This window comes from Pistacia vera, unplaced genomic scaffold (assembly GCF_008641045.1).
Source record: "Pistacia vera cultivar Batoury unplaced genomic scaffold, PisVer_v2 Contig66, whole genome shotgun sequence".
Classification (NCBI taxonomy): Eukaryota; Viridiplantae; Streptophyta; class Magnoliopsida; order Sapindales; family Anacardiaceae; genus Pistacia; species Pistacia vera.
In genome coordinates this window covers 196663-217051 of record NW_022196512.1, presented here as the reverse complement: position 1 = coordinate 217051, position 20389 = coordinate 196663, and the positions used below count along the sequence as shown (strand labels likewise).

Below are 20389 nucleotides of genomic sequence, written 5' to 3'. Positions count from 1 at the left end.
AGACAACACCTCTTAAGTCTTCGTGTGCTACAATTATGAATACTCTCTTTTCATGCCTTTCCTCAATAATTATGACCTATATCTTAATTTTTTACCATAGACGATCTAAACTTCTATTAGAAGGAAATAAACTAATGGAAAATTAGATTACTATTTTGTTCCTTATATTTCAGTTAGAGTAGGTCAAAATCTAAAAATATACATATAATATTTTTAAAAAATATTGACAAAATATTGCATCAGTCCATTGCTTTTTACTATAACACGACACACATTAGCATGCTCTCGTAGAGTTGGGCTTGCGTGGATTAAGTTTGATGGGGTCGATATCCAGCCCTCTCCTCTCGAGTGGTTATTTAACTCCATCCATCTTTTAAACCCAAAATATTTTTTTTTCATTTCCTTTTTTTTTTTTGTCTTTTTTTAAATCTATGTTTTTCAGTGTCATTATCCGCTAAAGGACTCCCCTCCCCCCCCCCCACATCTTCCCCCTCTCCTTCTTACCCCCTTCCCCTCCCTCTTGCCCCCACTTACCTCTTCTCGTCTTGATAGAACTTCCCTCCTCTCTTCCTGATTAAGTGACCTCGCAGCGCAGCCTGGGCGGCTCTTCGTCTGTGTTTCGGTACACGATAGCCCTGTTTTAAGTCTGGATTTCGCTTGTTTGTCATCTTATGTTTCACCCCTTTCACTTTAAACCTGCTTTCGATCAATGCTGGTTTATCTCATTCGTTACGCCTATTTTCTCTATCTTCCCCTTTCCCCCCTCTCCTTGGTGCCCTCCCTTCTCCCTTATTCCCCGTCCTTACCCAGTGCGTCTTTGAGTACGCCTCCCCCAGGCGAGCCTATCCTCCTTCGTGGAGGAATTCGGCTCCCGCGTTTTGAGTCTACCCTTCCATTTGATTTTCTGTATCCCCTTCTTCCGTCTTTTCTCACTGCCACCCCCCGCCCCTCCTCCAGGTAGAACAGGCTGACTTATTTTCGTCCTCATACGCCGTCTTAGACTTACATTCTGCTAGAGGCGCAGTGCTGTATTTAAGTTGATTGACGATGCCTTTTCATCTTGGTGTAGCTGGTTTGGAGTCCATGCGTTGTCCTAGCCGTTCGTCTGCTCTCTGATCTTTGACTGACCTGTTTTCCCCATTCCTATTTCCGCCCATTTTTGTGATTAAAGCCCCGTATCGTGTATTTATTATGAAATTGTCTACACCTCTCCTGTTTTATAGTAGCTCCTTTTATATTATTCATAAGTGACGCCGGAGATGTGCCCCACCTTACCTTGATTATCGTGGTTTGTGTTTTCTTGGTGTGGTACTGTGTTTTTCGAGGGTCGGTATATGGTTCTTTATTACGTTTCATTACATTTGCTCAATCCGTGTGTTGTTCTCACTGTATTCGTGTTGGCTATTACTGAGTAAAGTATGTTTGGGTTTTTTTTACTTCGTTGTTTTTTTTATTTTTCTTTTTTTTTTTTTTTAGCCCCCTTAGTATCTCTAATTACTTATGATTTTATTTCTGTTTTAGACGTTCTCTTTCTTTTCTCTCATCGCCCGGTGCTTTTAGTCTTTACGGTTTTGGTCAGCGCTCCCCTGGTATTTTTTCGTCGTAGCTTTTCGTCATTCCTCTTTGTCTAGTGGGTTTTAGCGTTGCTCTTGTTTGGCGTCATTTTTGCGTGGAAGCACTTTGTCTTATGTTGTGGTGTGAGGGGGGGGCCTCCGTGTTGTAGACCGTCTACCCCGCGCCCCTGTCTTCCGTTTTGTTTTCCCCTGTTGCCTCCATTTTGTTTTTTAGCGTCACTTCCTAGTTGTGATTTTCCCTTTAACTTCTAAATTATCTTGTCCTCCTCGGTTATTACTCGGTTTCTCAACTTCCTACCTGTTGGCAGCGCGGGGGTTGATGTGTGTTTTTATGGTGGTTTTACACCTAATTCTTTTTCCCCCTTTATGTTGATTGGTTTTTCGTTGTTCTGGTTTTTTTGCTTTTTTTTTTTTTTTTTTTTTTTTTTTTCCTCTCCTTCTCTACTCTTTTCTCACACATCCTTACCTACTCTTCTTCTTTCTTTTTTAACTCTACTATCTGGGGGAGAGTTGAGGGGATGGTGCTTCTGGTTCTCCTCCTCCCTTTTGTTTCCTCCCTTGTTTTTTTCCTCTCTTCTTCCCCCCTCCTCCTCTGGCTTCCCTTTTCCCCACACTCCTTCCAACATTACCCCCTTCCCCACTTGGATCGATTGATATTGCAATATATTCTGGTGGGTGAGGTGTTTGGTGCTTGCTAGATTTTAATGTTCCCTTCCCCCTTTGTTCCCACACCCTATTTCCTCCTCAATATCACTTGTTAATAAATAACTTTCCTTTCAGTTCTGTATTTTTCCAACATGTTTGGGTCGGTTTTTAGAGGATTTTTGGGTTTTCATCTCACTCAGTACCTTGTAGGCCTATTTATTTAGAAATATAATTATATGCTGTTCGTATTTGCCCTAGCGGTTGGATTCTTCTATAAACATTCCTGGCGTCCCGTCATCTATTCCCTTTACATTTTTCTCCTATTCTTTCGACCATTGATTGCTTTCTCATACCACCTCAACCTCTTCTAATTTCCATCCCCCGTCACGATACGTGTATGTTGTATTTGTTTGTTAATGTGATAATACACCCACTTTCACACTCTTAACCCCTTTAACTTCCCATTATCACCCAGTGGTGTCATTAGTTTTCACTTTTTCTCCGGGTTGTGTGTGAGGGGGACGGGGTGGGAGGGGGAGCCTTTTCTTCTCTCCTTTTTTATATCAGCCAGAGAGACTTGCTTCTTTGACTCTTGTTGTTCTTTGTGTGATTTTTTTTCTATATATTTTTGCGAAAGTTATCCTTAAGCGTTCATGGATAACGGTGAGATCTGTTTTAAAAACACAACAACTAGGAGAAGGAAGCAGACCAGCTCGTGAATCTGAAGCAAGCAGCAGACCTGCAAGACTCTGGTCATCTTCTTTCTCAGTTGAAAGAGAGGAGGAGGAAGGGAGAAGCGAACGGTTTTTGATCCTTTTATTGACGAGATTTTAATGAAAGCTGGATGGGGTAAGTTTGAAGAGTCAACTATTGCCCTACTTTCTTATTTCTTAGAAGAATGGCCCCGGTTACTCCTCCAAAAAGGGGATTGTCGCTCTACTGAATGAAGTATCTTGAAGAGCTCGCGGAAGAGAAAGCAGACACCCAATCCACATTCCGACCGATATACACTAAGGGAGGCCTACAACGAAAAGAGATAAGCGTCCACCTTATATGGATGCCGTTCATAAAATTTTAAAGCATATAAGTTAGATGCCGTTCTTTGATATGGATAGCCACCCTCTTTTATAAAGCTATGTGATGGCTCTGCATTTTATTGGATGGCTAGCATACAAGATACAAAGCAAGAGTGACAAAAGCACGTATCCAGACCGACTTAGGATAGATTCCTTGGAACTTTGGCTCCTTTCTTGGACTTTACTTTTAGTAAGAAGCAGTGGCATCCAAGGCCATGACACGAACCAAAACTGAATAAACTCGTTATATGCTAGATTGACACACAACATATAATAATGATAGACGTTTATTATTTTATTTTAAAAAATTTATGAATGAATATTATATGAGATGAACACCCATCTAGAAAAAATAGACTCTTGTCTTGTTCATATAATATTGACGAGAGAGCTATTCTTATTTGATAGTGCTCATTAATTTGTAACGAATAGTTTTTCATAAAATATAAATATGTGTCTATAATTATTGAATATATTAATCATTTACAATGTTTAATTTAACGTGATTGCGTTGATTGAATGTTATACATCGAAAATTTAATAGTAATAAGAATGTCCGTGACATTATTGCTAGACAATTATGGATTCACCAAACCTTGGTGGGTGTAAATAAACCTTTTCTCTTGAAATAATTGTCGAAAAACAACTACCCCACTGGGACCTTTGTTAGCTTTTATGTGTGGTCCATTCAAACCTCGTATGGACTATTAAATTAGGGTCACTTCAATCGCTCTAATCTTGGTCCCGCTTTTGCCGCGCCAGGTTGGACTTTTCTTTCCTTTTATATTTATTATTTAGATATTTTAATAACTTTAATATATAGTCCAAGTCTTCGAATGCCTCCAAGTTTGATACTCTCTTTTCACCTGCCTCTCTTTAATAATCATGACAAATTTTACCTCGTTCGGCTAAACAAATCTTAAGTTGATATCTGATTGTAATTATTTTAGATTTTTACTTTTAAAATAACGGTGATTCTTTTATTTTAACATATCTTAGTTTATACTATAACACGGAACATGTTAATATACTAAAATACATCGATATTTTTTTATATAAAGACAGGCTCAATAGAAAAAAAATGGTTCCATTAATAGTATCTAGGTTGATAATTTTGGTTTTAGACTAATTCTAAAGTTAAAATTACTTCTAAGAACATTATTAAATCTATAATCTTCCGAACAAAACTTATATATTCATTTATCGACCCTCACATACTGTTTTTAACCAACTCTAATAATTACTACAATTTTATTTAAAAGTGAAAATTTAGTAATATTAACTTTAAAATTCGCTAAACCTGTTATTTATGTTGATATTAGTGTGGATCTTTATATTGCATCCGATTTTGTGTACTCTCTTTTCATCAACCTTTCTCTTTAATATGATGAAATATTTTTCACAATATGGCAATAATTAATTGGTTCACATCTTCAAAGAAAAAAGACGTGAATATAATATAATATCTTTATAAATGCATATTGCTTAAATCAAATTCATCTAAAAAGTGAGTAGGATTTTGTGTATTACATGCCCGATGACTTTTAAGTCTTCTTTACCTTCCCATTTTGTTATGTCTGAACAACTTCTTGTCATAATCTCTTCTGCTCAAAATGTACACCCTCACAACATCTCTCACTCTAGTTAGAAATAGCTAAACTTAAAGAATAATACTATATTAACAATTATTCTCTCATAATCCTAAGGACAGTTTATAATTAATTAATTCATAATAAATCTTATATGAGTTTTATAAATCCTACTATTAATATAATTGATCAATTACAGATTCACATCAAGATTTTAATATATGCATTCCTCGAACTTAATCCCTCATCATCTTTCCTTCCTTCCCTTAATGTTTCCTCCAAGTGTAGAATCAATCTCTTCTACTTTTTTTTGTTTTTTTTATAGTAAAGTATAATAATCAACTCTACAGTCACCCGTCCTTTTTCTTTGAGAAAAAAATCATGAACGCAACCACGTAAATATACACGAATAATCAATTCCTACTGGATAAAATAACTTTTTTTTTTTACGGATGCAGGTCAATTATAATGCCCAAGTGGTCACATTATTTGTTGAATAATAAAGTATAATAATTAACTCTACAGTCTACTCTCCTTTTCCTTGAGAAAAAACCATGATGCAATCAAATCACCTAATTACACAGAATAATCAATTTCTACTAGATAACTTTTATCTCCTGGACGCAGGTCAATTATTAATTGCCCAAATGGTGGGCTTGGGCGCCGGATCACACAAATCTGTCAATTGTATAAATTTAAATTGACATCGATGGTTGATGTTCACTGTTCTCTCTCTTTTCTTTTTCTTCTTCTTCAGTTTTCTTCCATTCTCAATCTTTCAGAAATCACTCAAAAACACTTTCATCACCTCTTCAGATAACACTAAAATTCCTGTTACTCTGAAACCGATTGATTGATTTTTCACTCCTCTCCTTTTCCCTATTTCTGTTTACCACAAAGAATGTATCCCATTTCTTATTTTTCGTTTGGAAAAAAGAACAAAAAGATCTTTATTCACCAACTTTATTTCAGTTTGCAGTTGCCTTGTTACTTTCTGTTTATTTTCTTCTATTTTTCCCTTTTCCTATTTCTTTAAAAAATATAAATATTTCAGCATTTTCCCTCACTTTGTTCGTTATTTGAGTTTGCACTTGTCATTTTCTGTATTTTCAAAACCTGAGAAGAAGCGAAGAAGAAAAAAGAAGTTGAAAATGGCTGCCGCCGTTGGGAGTATTGCGAGTGTGGTGAGTGCTGTTCTCGAAGTGGGCAAGTGCCTGGCTGCTCCGATTGGTACATTTAAGTACTTGTACAACTACAATAACAATTAAAAAGTCTCGAAACGGAAGTTATGAGGCTGAAGAAAACAAGAGACAAGTGCAGGGGAAGGTTGATGCTGCTGAAAAACGGGGAAGGATCAAACAGGGCGTTAAGGAGGCAGACTAGGTGAACATACCATACGAAGCAGAGAGGTTGATTGAGAGAAAGAAGAAAACGTCGATGTTTCAAGGATTGCGCCCCAACTGCATCAACAGTACAAACATAGCAAGAAGGCATCCAAATAATGGTGGATCTATTGGTCACTCGCCAGCAAGAAGAAAGATTCGATGAAGTTTCCTATTCTAGTATTCAACATCCAACTACGAGACGAACTTTGACAAGATCCGAGATGATGTTTTGAAGCTGAAGAATGCAAGACTCAAGTGGGGCGTAAGGTTGAGGAGGCTGAAATCAAGGGAGAAGAGTTGAAGCGGACGTGAAGAAGTGGTACAGGATGTTGATTCTATCATCGCTAAGCAGAGGAGCTGATTGGAGAACCAAAGTTCAATTGGCGCTGACCACAAGATCCGCTACCAAAATAGCAAGGCTGCATCCGAATAATGGTGGATCATATTGGTCCACTCCTGCAGCAAGAAGAAGATTCGATGAAGTTTCCTATTCAACTACTCTACTATCCAACTACGAGACGAACTTTGACAAGCTCCGAGATGAGTTTTGAAGCTGAAGAATGCAAGACTCAAGTGGAGCGTAAGGTTGAGGACGCTAAAATCAAGGGGGAAGAGATTGAAGAGGAGTGAAGAAGTGGCTAGAGGATGTTGATTCTATCATCGCTAAAGCAGGGAGCTGATTGAGCACCAAGTTCAATTGGCACTGACCGCAAGACCCGTACCAAAATAGCAAGGCAGCATCCGAATTAATGGTGGACATATTGGTCCTCCTGCAGCAAGAAGAAAAGATTCGATAAGTTTCCTATTCATACTACTCTCAATCACGAGACGAACTTGACAAGATCCAGAGATTGTGTTTGAAGAAGAATGCAAGACTCAAAGTGGGGCGATAGGTTGAGGGGCTGAAATCAAGGGAGAAGAGATTGAAGCGGACGTGAAGAAGTGGCTACAGGATGTTGATTTCTATCATCGCTAAAGCAGAGGAGTGATTGAGAACCAAAGTTCAATTGGCACTGACCACAAGATCCGCTACCAAAATAGCAAGGCTGCATCCGAATAATGGTGGATCATATTGGTCCACTCCTGCAGCAAGAGAAAGATTCGATGAAGTTTCCTATTCAACACTCTACTATCCAACTACGAGACGAACTTTGACAAGCTCCGAGATGATGTTTTGAAGCTGAAGAATGCAAGACTCAAAGTGGAGCGTAAGGTTGAGGAAGCTAAAATCAAGGGGGAAGAGATTGAAGAGGATGTGAAGAGTGGCTAGAGGATGTTGATTCTATCATCGCTAAAGCAGAGGAGCTGATTGAGAACCAAAGTTCAATTGGCACTGACCGCAAGACCGCTACCAAAATAGCAAGGCAGCATCCGAGTTTATGGTGGATCATGTGGTCCACTCCTGCAGCAAGAAGAAAGATCGATGAAGTTTCCTATTCAACTACTCTATATCAACTACGAGACGAACTTTGACAAGCTCCGAGATGATGTTTTGAAGCGAAGAATGCAAGATCAAAGTGGAGCGTAAGGTTGAGGAGGCTAAAAACAATGTGGAAGAGATTGAAGAGGATGTGAAGAAAGTGGCTAGAGGATGTTGACTCTATCATTGTTAAAGCACAAGGTTGATTGAAAACCAAAGTTCAATTGGCACTGACAGGAAGACGCGCTACCAAAATAGCAAGGCAGCATCCGAATTAATGGTGGATCATATGGTCCACTTCTGCAGCAAGAAAAAAGTTTCAAGAAAGTTTCCCATCCTACAATTCTCAAGGAGATATGGCTTAGATCTAATGAAGATATTTGGCTTCGAATCAAGAACTCCACTGTGAAAGATGTTTGGGATGCATTAAAAGATGAGAATATCTACATGATCGGTGTGTTATGGGATGGGTGGTCTTGGAAAGACCATCTTGGCAGGAAGTTGGGAGGCAGGCCGAGAAGGATAAGCTATTCGAGGAGATGTTTTTGTAGAGTAGGTGTTAAACTAATTAGAAGGTTCATTTTGTTATATTAGGAATCTTATTTTATCTTAATTATTTTTCTAGTGATAATTATTAGTATAAATTTATATCATTAATTTTAATTGAGTGAAGTAATTAGACTTTTCGCATCTATATAATATAAGGATGTATTTTTCTGTTAATAATTAAGGAGAAACAAAGCATTCAATAAAACATTGTTTTTCCTTCTTAAATTAATGAAGACATCCTTATTTCTTTTTTCTATGTGTTAAGGCAAATGAATACCTTAAAACAAAACATAAATTTTTGTGTGTTTAGAGTATTTTTTTATTATGTTGTTCTTGATCTGTCCATAATATTTTCTTGTCTTACAGGTAACAGAAACTTTGGATGTAAAAAATGTTCAAACCGAAATTGCAGATAAGTTACGCCTAACATTCAATTACGAAAGTGAAAAGAAAGTAAGTTATACTGGAGATTGAACGTGGTAAGAAGATTCTTGATTTTAGACAATATTGGGAAGATTTGATCTCAAGACTATGGCATTCCTTCTAAAATAGATCGTGGGGGATGTAAACTATTGCTAACAACAAGAAACTTAGATGTGTTGCGAAGATGGATTCCACAAATAATTTTGGGATGGGTATTTAAAAGAAAGAAGCTTGGAAACTATTCAGAAGATGGCAGGTAATTTAAGTTATAGAATTTTCACTTTTCATCATAAATTATATTATTGATTTTCATAATTTCTTTTTACTCAATACTATAGTCTTGGCCCTTCTACAAAATCGTGTTATGGTTTGATGGTGAATAAATAGAACACTTAGGAATTATAACTGCTTTAAAACATAACAACCTCAAATTTAGTCTAAGTAACATTTAAACTAAAAGTTAAATATATTGGCATTTTCATCCCAAAAGGTAAGTAAGGTCAGCCGAGATAATTCTTTTTTCTTCCTGTGGTTTGAGTCTATTAACATTTAAGAACAGTAATTTAAATACTTTAGTACTTGACTTAATAAAAAGCTAATTGATTGGTATGTACCTTTAAATTTGTACTGAAATAACAAAGTACCCTTTAAAAATTGAAAATTATTTACGCAAACAAAACTAAATTCAACATATTTATTTAACTTTGATTCTCAATGTGTTTGTATATTTCAATTGTAATGTATAATGTGTTTCTTTAATTCAATTTGTTGTTTGCTTATTTAATTGGATTTGTAATGGGTATTATTTTTAATTTCAATATAAATTTAAAAGCTAAATTAGTGAACTAACCTTTTATATATTAAGAACATCACATAATAATTATTAATCTAATTCAATTTTATTTTTGTTGATTCCTTGGAATAAGTTTTATTTATTCTCTATTAAATTTGTCATCTATTCTTAAACTCAATTTTCCATGTTAAATTTCCTTAATGCAAAAAGAAATTATAACTTAGTTTAATTAAATGTTATCAGAATTTTATTAAACTGATTTTTCTAATATAATAAAAAATATAAAAGAAAAACTCTTAACAAAAAATGTGTATCTTCTTCCCCATTAATGTTTTCTTCATAAGTTCTTTTCTCATGCTATTTATATATAGGTATAGTCAAATAAAGAAATAGAGTAATTAAAAATCTGATAAATTGTGTAAGTATTAAAAAAAAATTATCTGTACTATACATGTTAATTTAATTGTTTATTTGAATATTCCTTTGACAAAGTTTTATTTATTCTCTAATTAAATATCTTGAAAATCAGAGTTTTATGTTTATTCCGATAGCAGAAACAATTCTAACCTAGGGTTATTGTCTAATACAAGTTAGTTTAATTTATTTAAACTGTTCTTTCTAACCAACCTTGGTTCTGAGGTTTAGATCAAGTAAAATTGGTCCAATGAAATAAAGTAATGGTTAATTGCTTATCAATTAACGGTCATTATGTCAATATAAATGGGAAGGGTATTTCAGTATTTGTTCACATTCATATAATATGCAAATAATAATAATGATTAAAAAGCCAAAACCCCCTTCTTCAACCAACAAGCCAACTGCCTTCTCAAGAATCACAATCACATGCCACAGGTAATTCGTAATAACAATGATATAGCAACGGAATCCCATATTTGTCCTTGCAAAGTGGCATGAAAATGGAAAGACTTAATTGCCCCTTTATATATAAAATATAAAGGTTTAGAAAGGTAATTTCCAAATGCTAAATCTTCTTTTATTTTAGTGTAACCCATTTATATTTTATTTATATTATATTTTTTTAAATCTAATAACCATAGTTGTTTCTTTCTCTTCTATTCATATTCTTAATCTGATTCTTTTACAAGTAATTTAACACAGAAATTCTTTTCTTTTAAATTCGCAACCTATTTTTCTCCCTTTTTTATTCATTTTTTTAAATCGGATTCTTTTAAAAATAGTCCAAAAACTTTTTTATTTTTCTCATTTTTAATTTCGTAACCTCCACTCCTGTTACTCAGCAATTAAAAACTAAAATTTAGTAATTTAAAAATATGATAAATTGCGTAAGTATATATATACTACGTTATTTACTATAGTTATATATACAGCATATATCAATTTTTCTACAATCAATAAATTAATAGTGTAAATTTTAAACTTAAATATACAAATTTCGTGTACTAATAAATAGCAGTATTTTGCTTTTAAGATGTTCAAAAACTTTGAGTGACACTAGTTCACCACTATCTTTATCTTGCCAGCCTCCAATTGTAATTTTTACATAAATACGATTTTATTGATCCTTCAACAAAATTTGTTACACCTTAGATCTTCTTAATTTCTGTTTTTACATCTTCAATCTTCTATTTGGAACTTGTCTTGTTTTTAAATCAAAAGCATGTGAATAGAAAATGCAATAAGTATAATCCTAACTTCTTGTGCAGGTAATGTTATTCAAACACCTGAATTGAATTCTTTACCAAATGATGTATGCAAAGAATGGGTGGTTGCCCATTGTCATTTGTACTATAGCAAAAGCATTAAGAACAAGAGACAAAATCTCAATGGGAAGATGCCTTGAGAGTACTAAGAATGCCTTCCCAACAAAGTTCCAAGAGCTTTGGAAAGGAATATTATAAGATTAAGTTGAGTTAGATTATTTAGAGGATGATGAGCTCAAGAAAACTTTCATAATTTCTAGTCTAATGGGAAATAACGCTTCCCTTTCAGACTTGCTCAAGAATATCTTTAGTTTGGGTATACTTGAAGGAGCTAACCTTACAATAGAGGAAGCACGAAATAGACTAGATTTAGTGGTCAAGGAACTCAAAGATTCTTGCTTGTTACTTGATGGTTATGCGAAGAAAGATTTTCTATGCATGATGTTGTTCGCATTATTGCTATAACATGTGAGTATATAGATCACCATGTGTTCAAAAGAGAAATGACGTTGAAAGCGAATGGAAGGATAAAGATAAACTTGAAAATGCACAATGATCTCTTTAGTTGGTAATAACATTATTACTCAACTATCGCCTGAAGGATTAGATTGTCCAGAACTTGAATTTTTTTATGAGTAAGGGGGGTTCTTTCGAAATCCTTAAGGAGTTTTTCTGGTGATGCCAAAGCTAAAGTTTTAAATTTATATAACATCCAACAATCACGTTGCCATCATCACTTGATCTTTTGACAAACTTCAAACATTGTGTTTAGATTATAGCAAAATCGAAGATATTGCTATTATTGGAAAGCTAAGAAACTAAAAATCCTTAGCTTACGAAATACCAATATTGAGGGTTGCCTACAGAAATGGGTCGATTGACTCAGCTAAGGTTATTGGATTTAAGCAATTGTGTGCAGTTACAAGTTATTGCACCAAATGTGATATCAAAACTATCCAACTAGAAGAATTGCATATAAAGGATGTTGTATTCAGTGGAAGGTTGAAGAACTCAAGAGTTGAAGCACTTGTAACTGACCAGTTTAGAAATGATATTGAAGATAAAAAATGTTGCCTAAGACTTCTTTTCAAAGAGCTTAAAAGGTGCAAATAACAATAGGAGATTGGTCCCGATATGCAAGATGGACTATGAATTATTTGGTCTTTCGATGGCGTAATTACGAATGTTCAAGAATGTTGGAATTTAAATATGATTCTAGCATCTCTTTAGAAGAATTACGAATTTTCAAGAATTTGAACTTTTACGGTTGACTGAATTTTCAGATGATGATAACAATCTCACGTCACTTTTTAACGAAAAGGTTTGATTGATGTAATACTCTTGCACTTCTCTATTATTATTCTTATTTTTTCTTAGCTTATCTCATTTTTTAACAAAGTTGTGATATTGAATTATTTGTTCTTCTCTTTTTGCTTTTTTTTCCTAGTGATTTAAATTTTTGAAATTTCATTACTAAATGCTTCTCTTCAATAATTATACTTTGTAATTTCTAAATTGATTTCATTAATTCATGCTTGATCTCATGATGAAAATATTTAGAGAGACAAAAAGCACATTGGTAATACAATGGCATGTCATCTATAAATCCTAATAATCAATTATTTACTTTTTTCATATGAGTAAATATTGTAACATCAATTATCTTTGACTTAGGTTATTTCTCCAATTTGATGGCCTTGGAATTGAAAGTTACTAGTTCTAGAAAGATTTGGGACAGCCAACAACCTCCAACATTCATGTCTTCCTTGACACGCTTGAACTTGCACGGATGTAGAGAAATAAAATATGCATTTCCAATTTCCGTAGCCGAAAGCCTCTCACTCTCCAAGACCTTCAAATAAGCAATTGTAGGTTTTAGAGGAGATTGTTGTGGAAGAAGGAACAAAGCTGTTGTTAATTTTGCCTTTCCAGGTAACCTTTGAAGCTTGAAAATTTACCAAAACTTACAGCTTTTTATCATAGAAGAGTATTTGGGAATTGCCGATGTTAGAAGGTTGTGGTGAGAGTGTGACAAATTCACTTCAAATATCTAAGCTTCCAAAAAATTCACTTCATCTTTCAGAGCCAAATTCCTTTTGCTTGGAACATAAGGTACGAGTCTCTTGTTTCCTTCTTTATTGAAAAGGAAAAACAAAACCTTCTTTATATATGTGTGTATGTCATAAATTAGAAAGTAATGTATTCTTAATATCTCGCTTTTTTCTTTAGAACAAAAATTTAGAAAATATGAATAAAATTATAGTCAAATGGATTTGAACATTTGTTACTGAGTCTTATCAATTAATCTCATTAAAATACTAGCGTTAAAATCGTCCATAAAATGCTTACAAATCATCAATATAGTAAGTGATCATTGCAGGATAATGTTTTGAGAGACTATGAGAATAGGTGTATAAGTTTTATTTTAAAGCCAATATTAGATGCAAGTCTTGCCACATGTTTACTTTGATATGGAAACTAAAACTGTTTTGATTGGTAAATTAAAGAATCAAGAAATTATCCCCTGTCCTTCTCACAGTTAATTTAAACAGATTTTAAAGGTTAAGTGTCATTTTTGTTATTTCAAGAATTGTATCCTCTTTTTTGGGGTTTATGAAAATATTTATAGAAATATGTTTTAAGGAAATTAAGTAATTAAATTTTTCTAGGAATTTTTTTTTTTAATTTTTAAGATTTATCATAATCTTCCTTTGAATCTTTAGAAATATTGTCGAAAGTGTCATCAAATCATCAAAAATCTCAATATATATATGTCAGTCTATTTTAAAGCCTTACTCAATTTAAAATACTATAATACTATTCATTGTATTAACGTATTTATTAATATTAAATACAACTACAACATTATGTTTCAAAGCTAATTTAATTTTTTGTTTTATTTATTTTACTAGAAATATGTCTAACAACTTAACCTTCTTATTATTGGAAACATTATACAAAAGACATTTACAACTTGAAACCCAATCAAACTAATTTAAACAAATTATATTAGGATAAATGTCCATCAATTATCTACCAATTTTTTTGTAAGTAGAAATTTATACTGATTATCTGCGGAATTATGTTATGGTAAAGACATTATCTAATGTAATATTATATGCCTATAATGTTATAAACACGTTTTAATTACATTAAAAATTTTAATAAAAAAGAAATTTGTAATTTGTCCAAAGTCCAACTTATTGGTGGGATGAGCCGATTAGGAGTTGAAATCTAAAACAACGTTTAATAAAATAATAAAAGTTTTTTCAAGAGAATAACAACTAACTGTATTTCGTTTTGATGGATTGTAGATCAAGTTGGATTTGAAGTATTTGAATTAAATAATAATTATTTTTAAAGCAGTTTAGTCAATAGTTTTCAAAAATAGTTTTTGAATGTAATTTTATATTGATTTGAAATTAAAAAAAAAATAAAATAATAAATGTACTCTAGTTTAAAATATATTGCAGTTGAATATAAGAAACGTATTAGAGTTTTTTTTTTTTTTAAAAAAATTGCCTCTATAATTGTGTTTGGTTGTGAAAGCCACAATGAAACTTTTGTTTTAAGAAAATAAAAACTAATTACATTTTGTTTCAATGGATCTATAGATCAACTTTCATTTGAAGGAATTCGATTTAAGGCATAAGTGGAGAATGATTACATGGCAGAGTCAATCTAAAACTCTTGAGATCGCTAATGATTATAAGTTAGCAACTACTCCACTTGGACTCCTTCAGAATTTTGAAAATTTGGAAGTGCTTCAACTGATGATTGTGGATACAAAGAATATTCTCATGTGGAAAAGAGAGGAACATATGCAAATCACTCTAAGGCCACCCTATGCTTCTTTCCAATATCTTAAAGTTAAGAGTTAGCTGGTGCAATGAGTTGATGAAGTTAATAACACCTTCAACGGCTAGAAGCTTGGTGCAGTTGAGAGAAATGAGCCTAGAGAACTGTGCTGATGCTGTTGAAATAGTAGAAAATGAGGGAGGAGGAGATGCAACAACGAGTACTGAAATTGTTTTTGAAATTTGAAGAAGTTGTCACTTAGATGCTTAGAAAGTCTCATATGTTTCTGCTCTGGAGTTACTCTTTCAATTTCCCATCTTTGGAAGAATTAATTATAGAGAATGCCTGATTGAAGACTCTTTTGTCAAGGAATCTTAAGCACACCAAAGTTGTACAAAGTCAATTATGAGAGCCACAATAAGTCTAAATGGAAATGGGAGAATATAAGGAGTAAAGAATGAGGGGAATGATCTTATAAAGCCATGCAAGGAGCATACAAAAATCAGGTATGTATTCAAGTAATTGATTTAAATATTTACTCATTTAAAGCCTAAAGCAAGACAAAGAATGCAACTTTATATTATTATTTGTTTAGTTTGGGCCTAGGCCTTTTAGAATATTAAGAGTTCAAAAGACATATTTTTGTAATCCATCAGAAACAATAATTATATTTTAATTACTTTATATTGAAACAACTATTAACCTTTATTGTAGGGCATTTCCCTTGATTTGAAGTTATGGACATTCAAGGAGACCGATTCTACAAAGATTTGCTACAACCAACATCCAGATTCCTTCTATCAAAATTTGACGCACTTGATTTTGTCGGGTTGTGGAAACATAAAATATGCATTTCCATCTTCCATCGCCAAAAGCCTCTACCAACTCCAGTACCTAAGGATAGATAATTGCAAGGTTTTAGAGGAGGTTGTTTCAAAAGAAGGAACAAATGAAGATGTAAATCTGTCTTTCCGCATGTAACCTCATTGAAGCTTCAAATACTACCAAAATTTACGGTTTCTATCATACTTTTGAATGGCCAATGTTAAAAGAGTTGGTGATGCAATTTTGTGGCAAATTCATTACTTCAAAATATTTGAGCTTCCAAGAAAATAACGAGGGTGAACTTCATTTTTCGGAGCAAAAATCCCTCTTTTTGAACGACAAGGTATGAATCTTTAATTATTTCATTGTTTATTGAAAAATAAATAACTTAAATTATGCCTTCCCAAGTTTTAATCACATCAAAAAAATTTAATAAAAAATTTTATTTGAAACGAGAAATAAATAAGATGAATGTAATCTTAATATATAATATTTTGCAAAATAACGTAAACAAAAAAAATCTAAAAAGTATGTTTAATTAGTAGTTAAAAAAAAAAATAGTTGTTGAATGTAATTTTAATATGACTGGAAATTAAAAATAATAACAAAAGGTAATTTACAAGTTTTAAATAAATTGTAGTTGAACTATCAAAATAGTAAATTAGATTTTTTTTTTTAAATAAAATAAATTTCCTCCATAGTTTTTCTTTGGCCTATGACTTTTAAGCCAACAATAAAGTTTTGTTTTAAGAATATAAAAATTAACTGGACTTTGTTTTGATGGATTTGTAGATCAACTCAGATTGGAGAGATTGGAATTACAGAAGTGATGAAAATGATTAGATGGCAGAGTCAATCTAAAGTTCTTGAGATCAATCATGTAAGTTAGCAAGTATTGGACTTGGAATTCTTCATAGATTTGAAAATCTGAAAGAGCTCAAACATATTGTTGTGAATACAAAGAAATATTCTCGTGTGAAAAGGAAGAGAAACATACTGGGAGGCCCACCCATCAGCAAATCAAGAGCCTATTTGATCTTCCAAACCTTGAAGTTCTAGATGTACGTTCCTGTCATAGATTGATGAGTCTAGTGACATCCTCAGCTTCTTTGCAGAATCTTAAGTTTTAAGTGTAACTCAATGTAAAGAGTTGATGAAGTTAATAACACCTTCAACGGCTAGAAGCTTGGTGCAATTGAGAGACATGAGCATCTTTAATTGTGAAATGCTGATAGAAATAGTAGAAAATGAGGGAGAAGGAGATGCACAACAACAACAACTGAAATTGTTTTAACAATTTGAAGAAGTTGTCACTTGAAAACTTAAATAGTCTAACCTTCTTTGCTCTGGAATTACTCTTTCAATTCCCATCTTTGGAAGAGTTAATTATAAAGTATTGCCCATATGAAGACTTTCTCTAGAGGAATTTTAAGTACACCAAAGTTACACAAAATTGATTATGAGAGGAAGGAGAAGGATTTAGAGAATAAGGGGAATGAGCTTAATAAACAATAAAAAAGCACACAAACAAAAGGTATATGTATTCAAATAATTAGTTTAAACATTTATTTATCTTTCCCTTTTTTATTTAAAAAGTAATGTTATGTTTTTAGCGTATTTAAATTAATTATCTTTTAAACAATAATGTTGACCTTGATACCACATAGTTTGTGTACGGTTGAGCATAACATTATTATGGAACTGGATTACGTCATGCACTCTCCTATATTTTCCTGGAAATTTCTAAAACAACTGTTTTATATTTGTACAACCATGCTTTCATCAATTTTCTTATTCTAATTTGATTCACATGATTGATCTTTAGGTTGACTCTAATTTGATGGCATTGAGATTAAGTGAAGGGGATATCATACGGATTTGGCAAGGGGAACTTCCAAAGAATTCTGGCAAAGTAAAGACTCTTCAATTGATAAAGGATGAATAACAAACATTCCAATTCAAATCCTTCAAAAATTTAGTCGTCTTGAGAACTCAAACTTCAAGGTAGTTCGTACGAAGAGATATTCTCATGTAATGAGGATGAGGAACACGTTAGGACACTCACAAAATTAAAAGTTCTAGAATTGTGGGACTTTTTAATTTAAAGTATATTTGGAAACAAGACTCTCGATTAAACTCAATTCTTCAAAATCTTTATCGATAAATGTGCAATATTGTCACAATTTGACTACTCTGTTGCCATCTTCATCGTCTTTCGAAAATTTAGTACTTTGAAGGTGAAGTATTGTAATGGATTTAGAAACTTATTGTCATCCTCAACAGCAAGGAGTCTAGTGCGACTAGTTGAGTGGAAGTGAAGTAGAAGAATGTGAAATGATGATGGAAGTATTAGCAAATGAGGGAGATACAGAGAACGTACCATTGTTTTTGAGAAATGGAGGACTTGTACATGTATGGTTAAAAAGTCTCACATGCTTCTGCTCTGGGAGTTACACCTTAAAATTCCGAACTTGGAAAGACTAAAAATATATCGATGCTCCAAGATGAAGACTTTCTCTGAAGGAGACTTAAGCATGCCAAGGTTACAAGAGTTGAACGTAAAGATTGTTCGAAGAGTGACCTTGATACAATCACACAACAATTACAAAATGGTAAGTATTAATTTACTTATTAACAATGTACTTTTTCTATAGACTTTTTTGCTCTCTTTCATTGAATTAATACTAGTCAATCCCCATTGTCTTATAATTGATTTTGTCTTTGATTAAAATCCTCTAAGTGAATCAATTATAGACTATCAAGTATATATAGAGAAGCAATATTACAATTTATATTTGAAAGCAGGACAAAGGGCAAAGAGCAAGTAACATTAATTAGTATATACCAAACACTATTTTTGTTCTTTAAAGTTACACTTGATTATTTGTGTTTTTGAAGTATTGAGGTGGTTGTTGAGAAATTCCTCATCTTCTTGTTTAATTGAAATTATCATCTATTTAGAGTCCCAAAATTAAAGCGATTCTCTATAGTTTCTGCTTTTACTTTTAATATGTTGTTCTCTATCTTACAGATTGTTCAAGTTTTGTATGAATATAAAGGAGAAGAAGAGTGAGTTGGATAGCAACCATTAATGTTCATCAACACACAGCAAAGTCATGTGGTAAGTTTTCCCTTGGAAGTGTGTCTAGTTGCTTCCCGAAAGAATTAATATCGGGGAATAAATTTTAAGAAATTACAAGGTTATATATAATATTTATTAAAACTTTGAGGGACTATATGAACATTCTGTTAGGATAAAATTGAAATAATATTAGCTTACAAGGGACTTTGGTGATATTATCAAACCGTGTAAATTTATATGAAGAAAATGCAGCGATGGTGATAGTAGGAGATACAGAGAGTTAGGCGTCTCCTCTTGGTGGCTAACGGCGATATGACTCCTGTCAAGTCCGCTCTAGTATCCGGCTGCTGGCTTTAGTTTACAGTGAATTTCAAATGAGCCGTATCGACCACGTGTGTCTCTCCCTTTCAAAATCGTCTGACGGTCCGCCTGCTCAAACCGGCAGTCCAGTTCATTCGTTCGTCTCAAATACTTATCATTAAAACTAATGGAACATGTGTGTTTATATTTGTTAATTTTTTAATTTCACAGATGAGATTGCCAAGTTGTTCCCGAATCTGTTCGCAACAATCGGCGAAATTGGTGCCAAATGATGTCGATAGGCTTCAGGCAGATCAGAAGTTGAAAATCGGCGTCATGTTTGACTGGGCTTTAGGCGACAGGCGGATACAATGTGATCTCAGGAATTTTGTGAGGATCTATATGATCTGTAAGTTTAAAACGTGGTTTGCTTGAAATGTTGTTTGAAAATGTGATTTTTGTGTTTCATTGATCATGAAGTGCAAATACATCGAATGCTTCTGAATAAATCAAATTGAACCACTGTTTCTTTTGAGTGAAATTTATAGTTTTCCAAGTATTCAAATGTGGTCAATAGGCATTAATTAATGCTTGTTAGATAAATTACATTTGATGAGATTATTAAGTCCTTAAAAGTGTATTATCCAACAGTTTAAATTGTATTTCAATTTGTGAGGTATAATTTGATAGTTTATTGATATGCAAAACTATTAATATACACTGTTAATATGTGTGTTTATGTTGGATTTTAGTGAGTTATGAGCCAATCGGAGGATGGTGTTCATGCAGGAACTCAGTGTATGTTCAAAGCCTGTCTTACTCTTGTAGTCGTTTTCCTTTTAAAGCCTTTGTTTTTTGATTGTTTTTCATGTGGTCACTGCAGCTTCGTAGTGCAGAAAGCTAGAAATGGCAGTACATATTAGAGATTGATCTTATATATTCATATGTATTGTACAAATGTTTAAAGTTTTTTTCTTGGTTTTTGTTCTGCATGGTTTGGGGCTTTGATGTGTAGTGTTAGTGAAACCTTTTAGGATATGTAAAATTTAGCTTGTAAGTGTTTTCTTGGGTATTGTTGAGAATATGCGTCCTTTATCATTGAAGATTATGGATCTTAATTAACTATGGAACTGACTACTGTATGAATTTATTACTGTGCGAGGCTGACCATGACTAGTATTGCAGAGTTTTTGGTTGTAAGAACTGTAAGTTTGTGAATTGACTACAAGTGTAGGGGGGTGAAGATGT

The 20389-nt window shown here is 33.2% G+C and overlaps 1 protein-coding gene across 1 annotated transcript in view; it reads left to right on the top strand.

Moving 5' to 3' along the window:
- The window catches only part of LOC116112294, a 40030-nt gene extending 20511 nt beyond the window's left edge, over nt 1–19519 (top strand). Inside the window, exon 5 of the transcript XR_004125209.1 lies at nt 19373–19519. The gene's annotated coding sequence lies outside the window, so the exon portion shown is untranslated. The remainder of the gene's footprint in view (nt 1–19372) is intronic.
- Nucleotides 19520–20389: the final 870 nt, after the last annotated feature.